General features: G+C 35.0%; 1 protein-coding gene across 6 annotated transcripts in view; it reads left to right on the top strand.

Annotated features, from left to right (window-relative positions):
* The window catches only part of TBC1D5 (TBC1 domain family member 5), a 457,482-nt gene that overhangs the window by 102,597 nt on the left and 341,897 nt on the right, over window positions 1–12,988 (top strand). For 5 of the 6 annotated variants that reach the window (XM_059664053.1, XM_059664048.1, XM_059664051.1 and 2 more), the window contains one exon: window positions 2,709–2,910. The gene's annotated coding sequence lies outside the window, so the exon portion shown is untranslated. Of the gene's footprint in view, window positions 1–2,708; window positions 2,911–12,988 lie in introns of those variants that run through there. The other variant, XM_059664054.1, reaches the window with a different exon arrangement.

Genomic DNA, 12,988 nt, shown 5'->3' with positions numbered 1-12,988 from the left:
TGTGGTGCATTTTTGGTATTTGGGCCTTAATTTACTGCATGCTTTGTTGGCATATTGAAATGTTCTTATGAAAACCCTTAAAATTTTAGTATTTTTTTTGAAAATTGGTTTATTTCTTTGTTTACATTTAAAAATTAGTGCTTTCAATAAGGTTTGCTTTCCATCTATCCTGAATTCTTCCTAGGAGTACACAACTTCAAAACTAAAGAGGCACAGTCAGCAGAAAAAAAAGAGGTGGTCTGAGCATTTATGCATTAAATATGCATGTTAATTAAGAAAGAAATTAGAAAAATATGAAAACAGATGTTACATAAATTATTGCAGTCCCAGAGCAGCAGTAACTTATACACTGACAATAATTTTTATATATGCATATGTATGTCTATTTCTAGATTTCTCAGTATTTATACAATTCCATAGAGAATAACTAGAAAAAGAACTGGTATATCTTTTCAGTGAGATTGTGGTAAACATTCCTTCTGCATGTGGATTGCTGAGGAAGACTACTGTACAGATAGTGTTCGTGTCTCCTGATTCTCCTGTAGTCTTTTTCCTCCCTTGTGGTTTCTCTGATGGTATGTCAATGAGATCTTTTATTGGACATGTCCTATCAGAACAAGAAAATAAATCACAATCCTAACAGCATAAGAAATGTAAAATTGACCTGGGTATAAAGTGTGTATTTAGAAACAAAACAGATTACAACTACTCAGGACACTGATTGTTGTGTCAATTTTTCTTTTGGCCACTGTCACACTTTCTGAAGAAATAGCCATTGTTCTCTGAATAGTATTGACACGTTAGTACGACAGTATATATTGTGTTTCATAAGTACACATCAAATACACATATGTTGGAATATTTAAAAGATACTTAATGTCTTTCACTTTTAAAGAGTAATCCATAGAATAAAAATGGTCTGTATTTTGACAAGGGAAAGATGAGAAACTAAGTTGCTAAACCACATTATTTTAGTGGTTTAGCAACTTTATTTCAACCATCCAGAAAAACCAAGTAAATATGTTGCTGTCCAAGGAGGTGCTGACAATATTTAGATATTTTCCATACATCTATATATATAAAAGGCTAATATGCTAAGTGTCCATCTGACCAGTAGCTATGACGTGCACTGACCATCAGTGGGAAGACACTCAACACAGGAGCTGCTAAGATGCAGTGACTTGGCAGTGGCAGTTCTGGGGTGATGCACCTCAAAACCAGAGAGGAGGGAGCCCGATTTCTTGTGAGGCCTTGCAATTCCACCTTTGGTCATGGGTTATGTTATTACTGGGGCACTGTTGGCCCCAAATCTGGTTTACTGTACACTTGTGTTTGCATTCCACACCCTGTACGACAGCAACTTTGCAGAGTGTCCTCTCGCACTCCGGGACTCCTTAGGGGATGTTGGAGAGCTGGTTTTGGCCCTATCCCTGCAGGCCTGGCTGAGGGACCCCACTTGCTGGAGGGACTCCACCTGCTGGAGGGACCCCACTCATTCCACAGACGCCCTTCGAGCCACTGCGCTGCTCCAGGTGCAGCCGACCAGGAGGGGACTGCAGGAGGTTGGCTTGTGTCAAGCCCATTTTTCTCAGTCTCACCCCACCGGCAACCTTCTAATTAATTTCCTTTCAATGTGCACAAATCCATGCACCGGGTCACTAGTATATAATTTAGAAACATGCTGTTTACAACTTTTTCAGATGAGATTGAAAGTTAAAACGAGAAAATGCTGCAGTAGAATGTGATAAAACATTCTTAACAATCAAAACATGAATTACATTGAATACAAGAGCATAAAACATTGTTTGGAAATCTGTTTAGAGATCAATCCAACATATTTGTATTCTTCAGAAATCCTGTTTTGTTATTTGGTTTTAGTAGTATATGATGCTAAAATGTAGTTAAGGAATTAATTTTTCTGAATCTTAGTAGATTTCAGTTCTGTTATCCTAATATTTTTCAGTTTTATGTTATTGATTTATGGTTTACATTATATTGCCTAATTATTTTTATGTACTGAGCTACTGATAAGCTCTAAAAGATTTTTGGGAGTAAACTAAACTAATATAGGATGAAATCTAGAGGAGAGTGATAATATGTTTAGTAAATTATTATTATTAAGAAGCTCTTGACTTATATTGGATAGCTATTTAAGAAAATCAGTTGTCATTCTTACAGATTTTATATAGAGAGATATTTGTGTCAGATACGATTTGTGAAAGTATATTATTAAAAGTGATGATATTTCGACAAAAAGACTTCTGTCTGTATTTTAATTTTATATCTTATTAATGCTTTGGAATCCACTTTCAATGGAATTTTTTCCATATTTGTTTTCAAATTTCCATTATTTTATGTGATTTTATTGCTTGATATTATTTTATTATGTATTAATAGTGTATTTGATAGTTTAACATTTTTATGTCATTGCAATGAAATGAAGTTGTATGATTTGTGTTATAGTGAATTATTTTGGATTTTTTTAATATTATAATACCTTTTATTTTAGGTATTATAAAACGATTCCCTTTCTTCCAGGAGTTAAAATAGAAAATGGAAAGAGTGATTAGTGACTAGACTAACATTTGTCCCCTAAAAACCTAAAATATTATCACATTTTTTGAGCCTGCCTTTTGCATTTTTGTTCTGGTTTAAGGTTCCTTCTGGAATAGGAATATTTGAAGCTATTTTATTTGTTTATTTTCTAGGTATTTGCCGATTTTCCAGCAGCTTAGTTGAAGAACTCTGCTGATCTTTATTTCCTGATTCTTCTTTACTTCAAATTTCCAACTAAGACTTGTATTCAGAGAACTTTGTTATACCGAGCCTGAGGAATTCTTTGACACATAACAAGAGCATGCATTTTCAAGTGTCAGTTAGGTTTGTGGATCAATAAAGTTCTTCTAAAAGGTAAGCATATATTTATTCAAAGTTTACCTTTAAAAATTTAATATTAAGACCTGCCTTACTTTATTCAGGCTTTATAACAAAAATACCATAGACTGGGTGACCTGTAAACAACAGAAATTTATTTTTCACTTTCTGAAGGCTGGGAAGTCCAAGATCAAGGTACCGCCAGATTCTGTGTCTGAGGAGAAGATGGTTGTCTTCTCACTGTGTCCTCACATGGTAGAAGGAACGAGAGAGCTCTCTGGGGTCTCTTCTTACAAGGGCATTAAAATCATTCCTGAGGGCTGCACCCTCATGACTTAATTACCTCCCAAAGGCATTACTCCTAACACATTGCTTTGGGAAGGCAGATTTCAACATCTGAGTTTTAGGGGGCATAAACTTTCATTTCAACAATACCCTTGCTGTAATGATGTGTTCATAGATTCCTGTACAAAAAATATGTGTACGTATGTATTTGTGGGTGTGCATACGTGTGTGTTGATACACTTCTACTGGTTTTTGATTATAGGCTCCTATAAGGAATAATGTTGCCCTCTAACATAGTTACATAGAGATACCTGACCTGTTTCTCTCCACCTCGTATCTGTTCACCAGCTTCCAGTCTTTTCCTTTTCCTACTTGTTTTCTTTCTCCTTTATCTGAGCCTTCAAGGGGGCGTTAAAGTGTATTTCAATCAGCAGACTTAGCACTTTCTTTAGGGAATGCTTTTTATATCCATCTCTTTCCTTTTTCTTTCTTCCCTCCCTCCAACAATCATTAATTTGTTAGAGAAGCAAGATTAGAATGATTGAACTTAGAGTTGAAGGTATCTTAGGTAGCACTTAGTCCCCCCCCCATTTTTTTTTTTACCACAATTTATAGTAAGAAATAAAATTTACATTTTAAGCCATTTCTCACAGATGCAAATGTACAAATGAAACGGAAATGAAAGTTCAGCGTTTTTAGCCTGACTACCAGGCTGTGCTCTTTTCTATTATATTTTTGTAATATTTATAAGCTGGTGCTTATAACTAAATTTATTTCCCTATCCAATAACAGATCACTTTTATAATTTCAAATACCATGCCTTAGATCAGGGGTCCTCAAACTTTTTAAACAGGGGGCCAGTTCACTGTGCCTCAGACCGTTGGAGGGCGGGACTATAGTTTAAAAAAAAAACTATGAACAAATTCCTATGCACACTGCACATATCTTATTTAGAAGTAAAAAAACAAAACGGGAACAAATACAATATTTGTATTTGCATGTGGCCCGCGGGCCGTAGTTTGAGGACCCCTGCCTTAGATCATTTGTATATTTGTTCATGACTGACGTGTTAAAAAGGTAAATGGAATCAGGCAATTTGATGTCTGTCTCTGTCAGGTTGCTTTTATCCTGTCTCCTCTGTGCGTCTCATCTTTCTCTATTCAGTACAAGCTATCAAATGATTTGTTGAAAGAACTGGGTAACTGCTGGGAAACTTTAAGGTTCTTCTATAGTAAGAATAGATACAAATATTACTCAAAATTTGAACTGGGGATAATCTTTGATAGAATCATCCTTATACAAGGTGTGTATTTCTTTATTCTCTTCCTGTTTGCCCCATCTACATAAATTATATATGCTGATGTCCTTAAGTCATTCTTGGTTTAAAACATTTTTATCTTTTTCATATCAGCTTAGAATAACCCAGATATTTTCCCAAAGTGGTCTCTTCTAGTACCCATTCCCATTTTATGTAGCTTTTTTTTTTATCCTTTTAAAAGATTACAAGCATTTTTCTGATTATAAAATCAATATATTGTCTTAGGAAGTTTGGTGTATATAGGAAAGTAAAAAGAAGATAAAAATTATTCCTAATCCAACCGTAGCAAAAGCATTTCTGAGAGGGAAGTTCATAGTGATAAACTCCTACTTTTTTTCTTTTAAAAAAAGAGCTCAAATAAACAATAGAATTTTACTCCTCAAGAAACTAGAAATAACAAGAACAAACTAAGCACAAGGTTTATAGAAGAAAGGAAATAAAGAGCAAGAAATAAATGAAATAGAGACTAGAATGACAAGAAAAATTATCAATGAGACTAAGATGTTTATTTTAAAAAGGTAAACAAAATAGACAAACCTTTAGCTAGGTGTACTAAGAAAAAAGGCAGGACTCAAAATTAGGAATGAAAGAGGACATATTGTAACTAATTCCACAGAAATACAAAAAATTATAAGTGAATACTGTGAACAATTGTATACCAACAAATTGGACAACTTAGAAGAAATGGATAAATTTCTAGAAACACACAACTTACTAAGACTGAATCATGAAGAAATAGATAATCTGAACAGATCAATTACTATGAGGACATTGACTCAATAATTAAAAATCTCCCAGCAGCCCAGCAGGCATAGCTCAGGGGTTGAATGTGGCCTTTTGAACCAGGAGGTCACAATTTGATTCCTAGTCAGGGCACATACCTGGGTTGCAGGCTCAATCCCCAGTGTGGGGTATGCAGGAGGCAGCTGAACAATGGTTCTCTCTCATAGTTGATGTTTCTGTCTCTCCCTCTCCCTTTCTCACTGATATCAATAAAATATATTTAAAAAAAAAAACAAACAGCCCTAGCTGGTTTGGCTCAGTGGATAGAGCAGCCTGCTGACTGAAGGGTCCAAGGTTCTATTTCTGTCAAGGGCACATGCCCAGGTTGCAGGCTCAATCCCCAGTAGGGGGCGTGCAGGAGGCAGCCTATCAATGGTTCTCTCTCATTGATGTTTCTGTCTCTCTCTCCCTCTCCCTTCCTCTCTGAAATCAATAAAAATATTTTTTAAAATAAAAAAACCCAAACAAACAAAAAACCTCCCAACAAAGAAAGGTACAGCACCACATGGCTTCATTGGTGAATTATATCAAATATTTAAAGTAGAATTAATGCCAATTCTTCTCAAACTTGTCCAAAATATAGCAGCTAATAGGACGTCTGTCCCAGAACCTTCAATTCCATCCTAATAGTTTTTTTCAAGGCAAACTATTCTCTCTGTGAGGTTTTATGCTAGTGGTATAATTTGAGTAACACAGAAGGATGGTTCTTCCTAAATGTTTCATTGATTTGAAATATATATATGTATGTATATATATATATGTGTGTATATATATATGTGTGTTTGTGTGTGTATATATATATAATATTTTTATTGATTTCAGAGAGGAAGGGAGAGGCAGAGATAGATAGAAACATCAATGATGAGAGTCATTGATTGGCTGCCCCCTGCACACCCCCTCCTGGGGATTGAGCCCGCAACCCAGACATAAGTTCTTAACAGAATCGAACCCAGAACCCTTCAGTAGGCAGGCTGATGCTCTATCCACTGAGCCAAACCGGCCAGGGCTGCATTGAAATATTTTAATTGGAGAAGATATTTGGGAATGTAGGGAGAAGTTCTTGAAAGGGTAATTGTCTTTCTGTTGACCCTAACATGTCATCAGCTTCAAGAGCAGATGCAATGTGAATGCATCTAATATTATTAACAAATATGTATTAACTATTCACTCTGTGGTAGATACTCAGTTAATCTGAAATAAATGTCACTTTAAAATGTTTTCTTTTAAAAAATGGTTCATGTCAGGAAAATCAATTTTTTGGGAAGTTTATTTGTGAAATTTTTTAGGTTTTTAATACACACGAACTAGGCATAACTCTCATTTTTTTTATAATGAAGTAACAGCGAACTTAAAATAAAAGTGAAATGTGGGAAATACAGAATATGTTTCACTTTCTCTTTCTGTTATTCACTTTTAAAAAGACAATGAACAGTGAAACTGACCTCCTGTTCCTGTAGTTCTGCTAGTCTTTTGTGGTACGTCGTAGACCTGAAAGAAGCATCATGAATTGGAAGGAAAAAGTTATATGAACATATAATCAGACAAATAGAAAATGGAACCTTTATAATTGAGAACTGACTGTTTTTATTTTACATAGAAATTTGAATTTTTATTTTAGATTAGTCCCATTTAGGAATACTTTATAGTTTATGGACAGCTGACTCATTTAAAGGGGATTTAAAAAATTTTAATTTGTAAATGATTTAACCATTATGATATTAATGTTTTATTGACACAGAATGAGGTTTCAGTTATTAAAAGTATGTACTCAGAGTTTTATAGTGAACAATAATTTTGCCTCAACTTACAAGTTACTTAATTTCTTCAGAATGTAGTGAATATTGGCTGAAGATATTTTGAAAGCCTTAATTACTTGGAAGATATTTGAAACCTCTCTTCTTATGTACTTCTGTGCAAAATGTTACATATTTTTGGATCATATATAGTACAGGCTTAAAGTTTTGAGTTTTCCATTTTCAGTCTTATAAAGGCTTATAAATATATATGGTGGTACTATTGGAGCTAAATAATTTTATACACATAATTGTCATTCAGCTATAGCTGCCTGGAATAAAATGTCTTGGAATAAGTAGTCATTTTCCATGTGAAATAACCATTTGAAAATTGTTTTTCATCTGACAGCATGTATTTTAATTTTTATAAATAGCACAGAGGAATTGAAGTATTTATGTAGATAAGGATGGTTATCAGCTCAAGTTCAGTAGTATGTTGTTTGACTTTATTAGGCTGTAGATATTTTATAATTTTTAAAAGATATATTTATTATTTTATGAAATACACATGCTTTCATTATACTTCGTGTTGATCTAATTTCCTATTGAAGTCACCGATTAAAAGGGAATTGTGTACCAGTGGGGTTCTAAACCTTGACATTATTTTAATCTGATAACAAATGGGTTTAAGTTCATGTTCTTTCAGTTGTTGGCAACAAATCTAAACCTGTATTTTTTGGATTTATGAGGATAAGTCCTGCTTTGGCAATCTTATAGATCCTCAAGAGAATAGTTAAACAGTGATTAATCATTGTTTCTTCACTGAGTGTGCAGAAAAGAATGGAAAAGCTGCATTTCACACTTCTGAAGCAATTAATCCCCATGATCTTAGCCAGGTTTGTCTTGTAGATAAGTCGGGATACAAAACGGTACCTAATTTATCAATGTATGCATGCCATAAAGTATAAAACACACAATTTATTTCATATCATTTATAGTCAAATGTAAAAAAAGAGTGACTTTGCCATATCCAAGAGTGTTTCCTACATTACCTTCATATAAACTAAGTACCAGAGATTACAATGGGATTCCTGTTTATTGTGCACATCTGGTGCAGTCACTATGCATTTTCTCATTCACTTGCTGGCATTTTTAGTGATTGTGGCATAAATCACCTTGCTAATCAGAAACATAAGTGACGGGAAGTCATCTCCTTTTTTTGAACAATGGGAAAAAACATATGGCTTCTTAGACAGGACTTGGCTGTTATAGTATTTATGTGGTATTATATTCTGTATTTAGAATTTCATATTAATTGCAGTGATTTGATTGAAGGCATTGAACACCCAGGATTTGTGGTCAACATATTCGTTTTGTAGCATTTTCATTACAAATAAACAAAAAAAGGTAAAATTACATGCCTTGTAATAACATTTTTAAAAATAAAAACTACTTTGGGAAGAGGTTTTATATTAAGATGAATTGACGAAAATATATGATTTTAAATTGTTTGTGTGGATGTTTCTATAGATGCATAAATATAGTAATTACAAGTTACAGGGTTTTAAATTATATCTATTTCAAAACATTGCATGGGTAGAGTAAAAATTACTGTCTTTTAGATGCTAAAATTGAATTGACAGTAGTTTGCTTTTCTATACGTAGTGTTATTTGAACATGAGTTGCATTTTTTGATGAATTTTTATTAGTTGGAATCACTTCTGCATATACCGCAACTGAAAGTAAAAGATGAAGTAATGCTTCGTAAAACATAATATATCAGTGCAAACTTTAAAGACTACTTCCAGTGAATTTGTTGCTGTTTGTTATAGAATGTTTGCTGTAGGTTTGAAGGTCTTTTTCTTCATCCTCAATAGTCACTTAATTCTCAAAAGATGGTAGACATAATGGCCTTTCATCCTTATTTGACTTTATAATACTTACCTTCCTATACCTTATCATTTTCCATTTTCTTACTCTTGGGTGGCAAGAAAATATTTATTTTGAATGTTTAAATTTCAAATGGAAATTTATTTGTTCAGAGAACTTTATGTCTTTTACAGCTTGTTTTCTATATTACATGTGACTATAAATTAGGTGAATTTTTAAACAAATATATCAGAGTCTGTTTATTCAAATGTGTGTTATTCCCTTTGAAGTCGTCCCCTTGGGAAGATGTATACATAATCCATTAATCAGAGTATTTTAGGAATGCCTCTTTTTTATTTTTCTTCAGTGGAATTGATATAAAGCTGCCCAAAATGGGTACTTTGAAGGGAGATAAGATTCATTATGTGTATATATGTGCTGGTATTTTTGTTTTTAAAAAAATCAATCATAATAGCTTGTATTGCAGCCTGTATATATCTTGTAGATAATTGGACACTCTGAATAGAAATAGAGATTTGAAAAATTGCTTGAATTTTAAATAAATGGTCATATTTATCCATTTTGTTTTATAAATCTTTTATAATATTGTCTCAAGGATCATTTGCAGTAGGAGTCCACAAATTGAATAAATGCGGCATAAGGAGGAGGTGTTTTATATATTTTCTTCTGTTGTTGCTGCTTGTTTAAAGATGCCACTATCCAGATTCTCGAAGGTATAGTGTGCTATTTTTAAAAATATATTTATAACTGAATTGAGATTTTTCTTCTAAATTAAAATATTTTAGAAAATTACATAAAGTTTACTTAAAATTACCTAAAGTTTACACCATACTGCCTCAGTACTTGTTCATTTTTATTTCCTTCATGCTTTTAAAGCCTTTTTGCTCTCCCCTTCGTTTTTGTTTTTTTAAAGTATTTAAAAACATGGGATGTATATGTTGTAAAGATCAATTTTAAAGTCATCCACTTTTAAATAGATATATTTATACTAGAGGCCCGGTGCATGAAATTCGTGCATGGGTAGCTTCCCTACGCCTGGCCAGCAATAAGGGCTGGCGGGGCCTTCCTTCTGCCAGCTGCTGGCCGGGGCCTTCCTTCATTCCGCGCTGCCCCCTGGTGGTCAGCGCATGTCATAGTGAGTGGTCGAACTCCTGGTTGGTCGAACTCCTGAGGGGACAATTTGCATATTAGCCTTTTATTATATAAGATTTCCCTTTTTTCCACCAAAATATGAAAATTCTAGGAGGATAGGTTGTTAAAATCCAAGAAGTACATAATTTATGATATGGGTAAAAGTATCAAAATAAATAAAGAAAAATAGAGTTCTGTTTTTAGTGATTGAATACTTTGTTAATAATGGATTTTTAAAGAAGATTTTCTAATTATTTTTTAGAGTGAGAGGAAAGGAGAGGGAGAGAGAGAAACATTGATGTAAGACATAGATCAGCTACCTCCTACATGCTCCTTACCAGGGACTAAGCTGCAACCTGGGCATGTGCCTTGACCTGGAATTGAACCTTTTGGTGCATGGGACAAGCCCAACCAATGACCCACACTGGCTACGGCAATAATGGATTTTTGAGGAAAAATTTCTTTCATAAAGTGCTTGATCTGAAAAATACATTAACCTAAAGTGTTTGTTGATTTATCATGTTTATAAAGCCAGGAATTTAATTTTTAAATGTATGTCAATTTTTGAATGGAATTGAACTACCAGTAATGTTGATGTTCATTGCACACTTATTTAAAAAAAATTTTTTTCAGAGAATTTGCATTGTTTTTTGTTTGTTTTATTTGTTGTTATTAATCCTCACCCGAGGATATTTTTCCATTGATTTTTTTAATTTTTTAGACCTGGGATTGAACCTGCATCCCAGGTCTGTGCCCTTGACTGGAATCAAACCCATGACTCTTTGGTGCATAGCCGATGCTCTAAACACTTAGCAACACTGGACAGATCTGCATTCTCTCCCCCCCCACCACCACCACCATAGTTCATTCTTATTTGCAATCATACTTTGTTGGTATATATTACCTTGTAAAATTGATTTTCAATAGATTACAAAACTTGCAAGAAGAGTTATTGATCTTACCTTATGTTCTCATGGCATAAAGAGTAAATTCTTTCATATAGGGATAAATTTAAGCCAGGGCAATTATTGATTGCTATCCTTCTCTCCGGCCATCTCTTTTTTCTGTTGGAATTTGTCTGGAAATGTCTTTTGGAATGCTTTCCTCTGCCTGCAAGTACTGTGGGCTGAGTAGTGTGACACTCTTGGCCTAATCACACTGAAATTTTTTTCTAAAAGTTCATTTGTGAAATATTTCCCAAAAGGGAGACATTTTTTTTGTGTGTGTATGAATGGGAAAGCTGCTTTGAGTGGCATATGTAATTCAGAAATTTCAATATAATGTTTTTAATGGAATACATTAAGTATGAGAAACATGGAGTAAGAAATGGTTACCATGTTTAAATAGTTTTTGTTTGTTTGTTTTAGTGTTTAAGACTCTTTTCTGGGTCACATGTTTCCAGTGTGAACTTCACTTGTGTTAACTGCAGGGGTTCAGTCATATCTGAGTATAGTGACTGCCGGTAGTCTTTGATGCATAGGGGAAAAAAAGGATTTTTTTTTTTTTTTAGAAAACAAAAGAATAAAGAGCCAGACAATAGTCTCCTTTTGTTAGAGAAGCAGCATTTTAAACTTTACCTTGAGGTCTGTTTTGTTTTCTGGTGTAGATCTCTTAGGCCTTGTGAGTTAGGAGGATAGGTTGCTTGTAGGAAAAAAATTAGAACAGGAAAATGAGGATACATTCGGAAAGATGTTTGGGGACAAGCAGCATTGCCCCTTTATTCTCTAACTGAGGGACCAGTAGAAAGGCATTTTTTTTCCTTCTTCGCCACAATTCACTGAGTGACTGGCATTTTGCAGACTGCACTGAGCTAGCAGTGCTAGAAAGGCATGGGCACCATGTGTGACAGCAGTGCTGCTGGACCAAGCAGCAATTAGAGCAGAGGGGAAGCAGGGCTCAGTGAAAGTTGGGGGGGGGGTGCTGAGGAAGCTGCAGGGGTGCCCTGTCAGTGACAGTAGTGACCAGTAATCAGCAGTACAGAGCAAAGGTGATACCAGGATTGGGAAAACAGATGAGGCCCACTCAGCTTTAATTAGGAGGAAGTAGAATAAGCAGACCTCAGACACCACACAGAAGGGTAAAATCTTAGACGTGCCATGGTAGGTGACTGTTAGCTGACTGGTCTTGCTCATGAGCACATGTGAGTATTTTAGGATAACTCTCAGAAATGTTCTGTGGGACAATTTATAGGCCTTGCCTCCTGCATTGTGGGTTGTATTAGAGTTCTGCAGAGAAACATAACCACTAGGGGATAATATATATGTATATATATATATATTGAGTGGCCAGATTATTATGACTATCTGACATTTGTAGGCAAATTAGCTGTACACTGCATAGCATGGGATATGGAAGCTGAAGGCCTGTTCAAACACCTTTGCTTCTGCAATTACCAAGATAAAATGTCTCCAATTCGCACAGGAACACAAGGATTGGACAGTCGAGCATTGGAAAAAAAGTCATGTGGTCCAATGAATCACGTTTCCAGTTGCATCATGCAGATGGCAGAGTGAGAATTTGGCGGAAACAGCATGAAAGCATGCACCCCACATGCATGAGTACAACCCTTCAAGCTGGTGGGGGCAGTGTTATGGTTTGGGGCATGTTTTCCTGGCCTGATTTGGGCCCTTTAATTCGTGTGGAACAGCGTCTGAATAGCACAACATACCTAAGTATCATCGCTGATCAGGTTCATCCTATCATGTTGATGGTGTATCCCAATGGAGATGGCTTCTTCCAACAAGAGAATGCGCCATGCCATGGTGCTCATATTGTGCAGGAGTGGTTTCAAGAACACGAGGGAGACTTTACCTTGCTTAGGTGGCCCCCACAATCACCAGATCTCAATCCAGTTGAGCATTTGTGGGACGAGATTAAAAGAGCCATCAGGCAGCTGGTTCCACAACCATCAAATCTCACTGAACTGGACAGTGCTATTCATCAGGCATGGTGTCAGATTCCTCGCATCAACTTT

This window comes from Myotis daubentonii, chromosome 14 (assembly GCF_963259705.1).
Source record: "Myotis daubentonii chromosome 14, mMyoDau2.1, whole genome shotgun sequence".
NCBI lineage: Eukaryota > Metazoa > Chordata > Mammalia > Chiroptera > Vespertilionidae > Myotis > Myotis daubentonii.
This window is presented reverse-complemented; position numbering and strand designations above follow the sequence as displayed.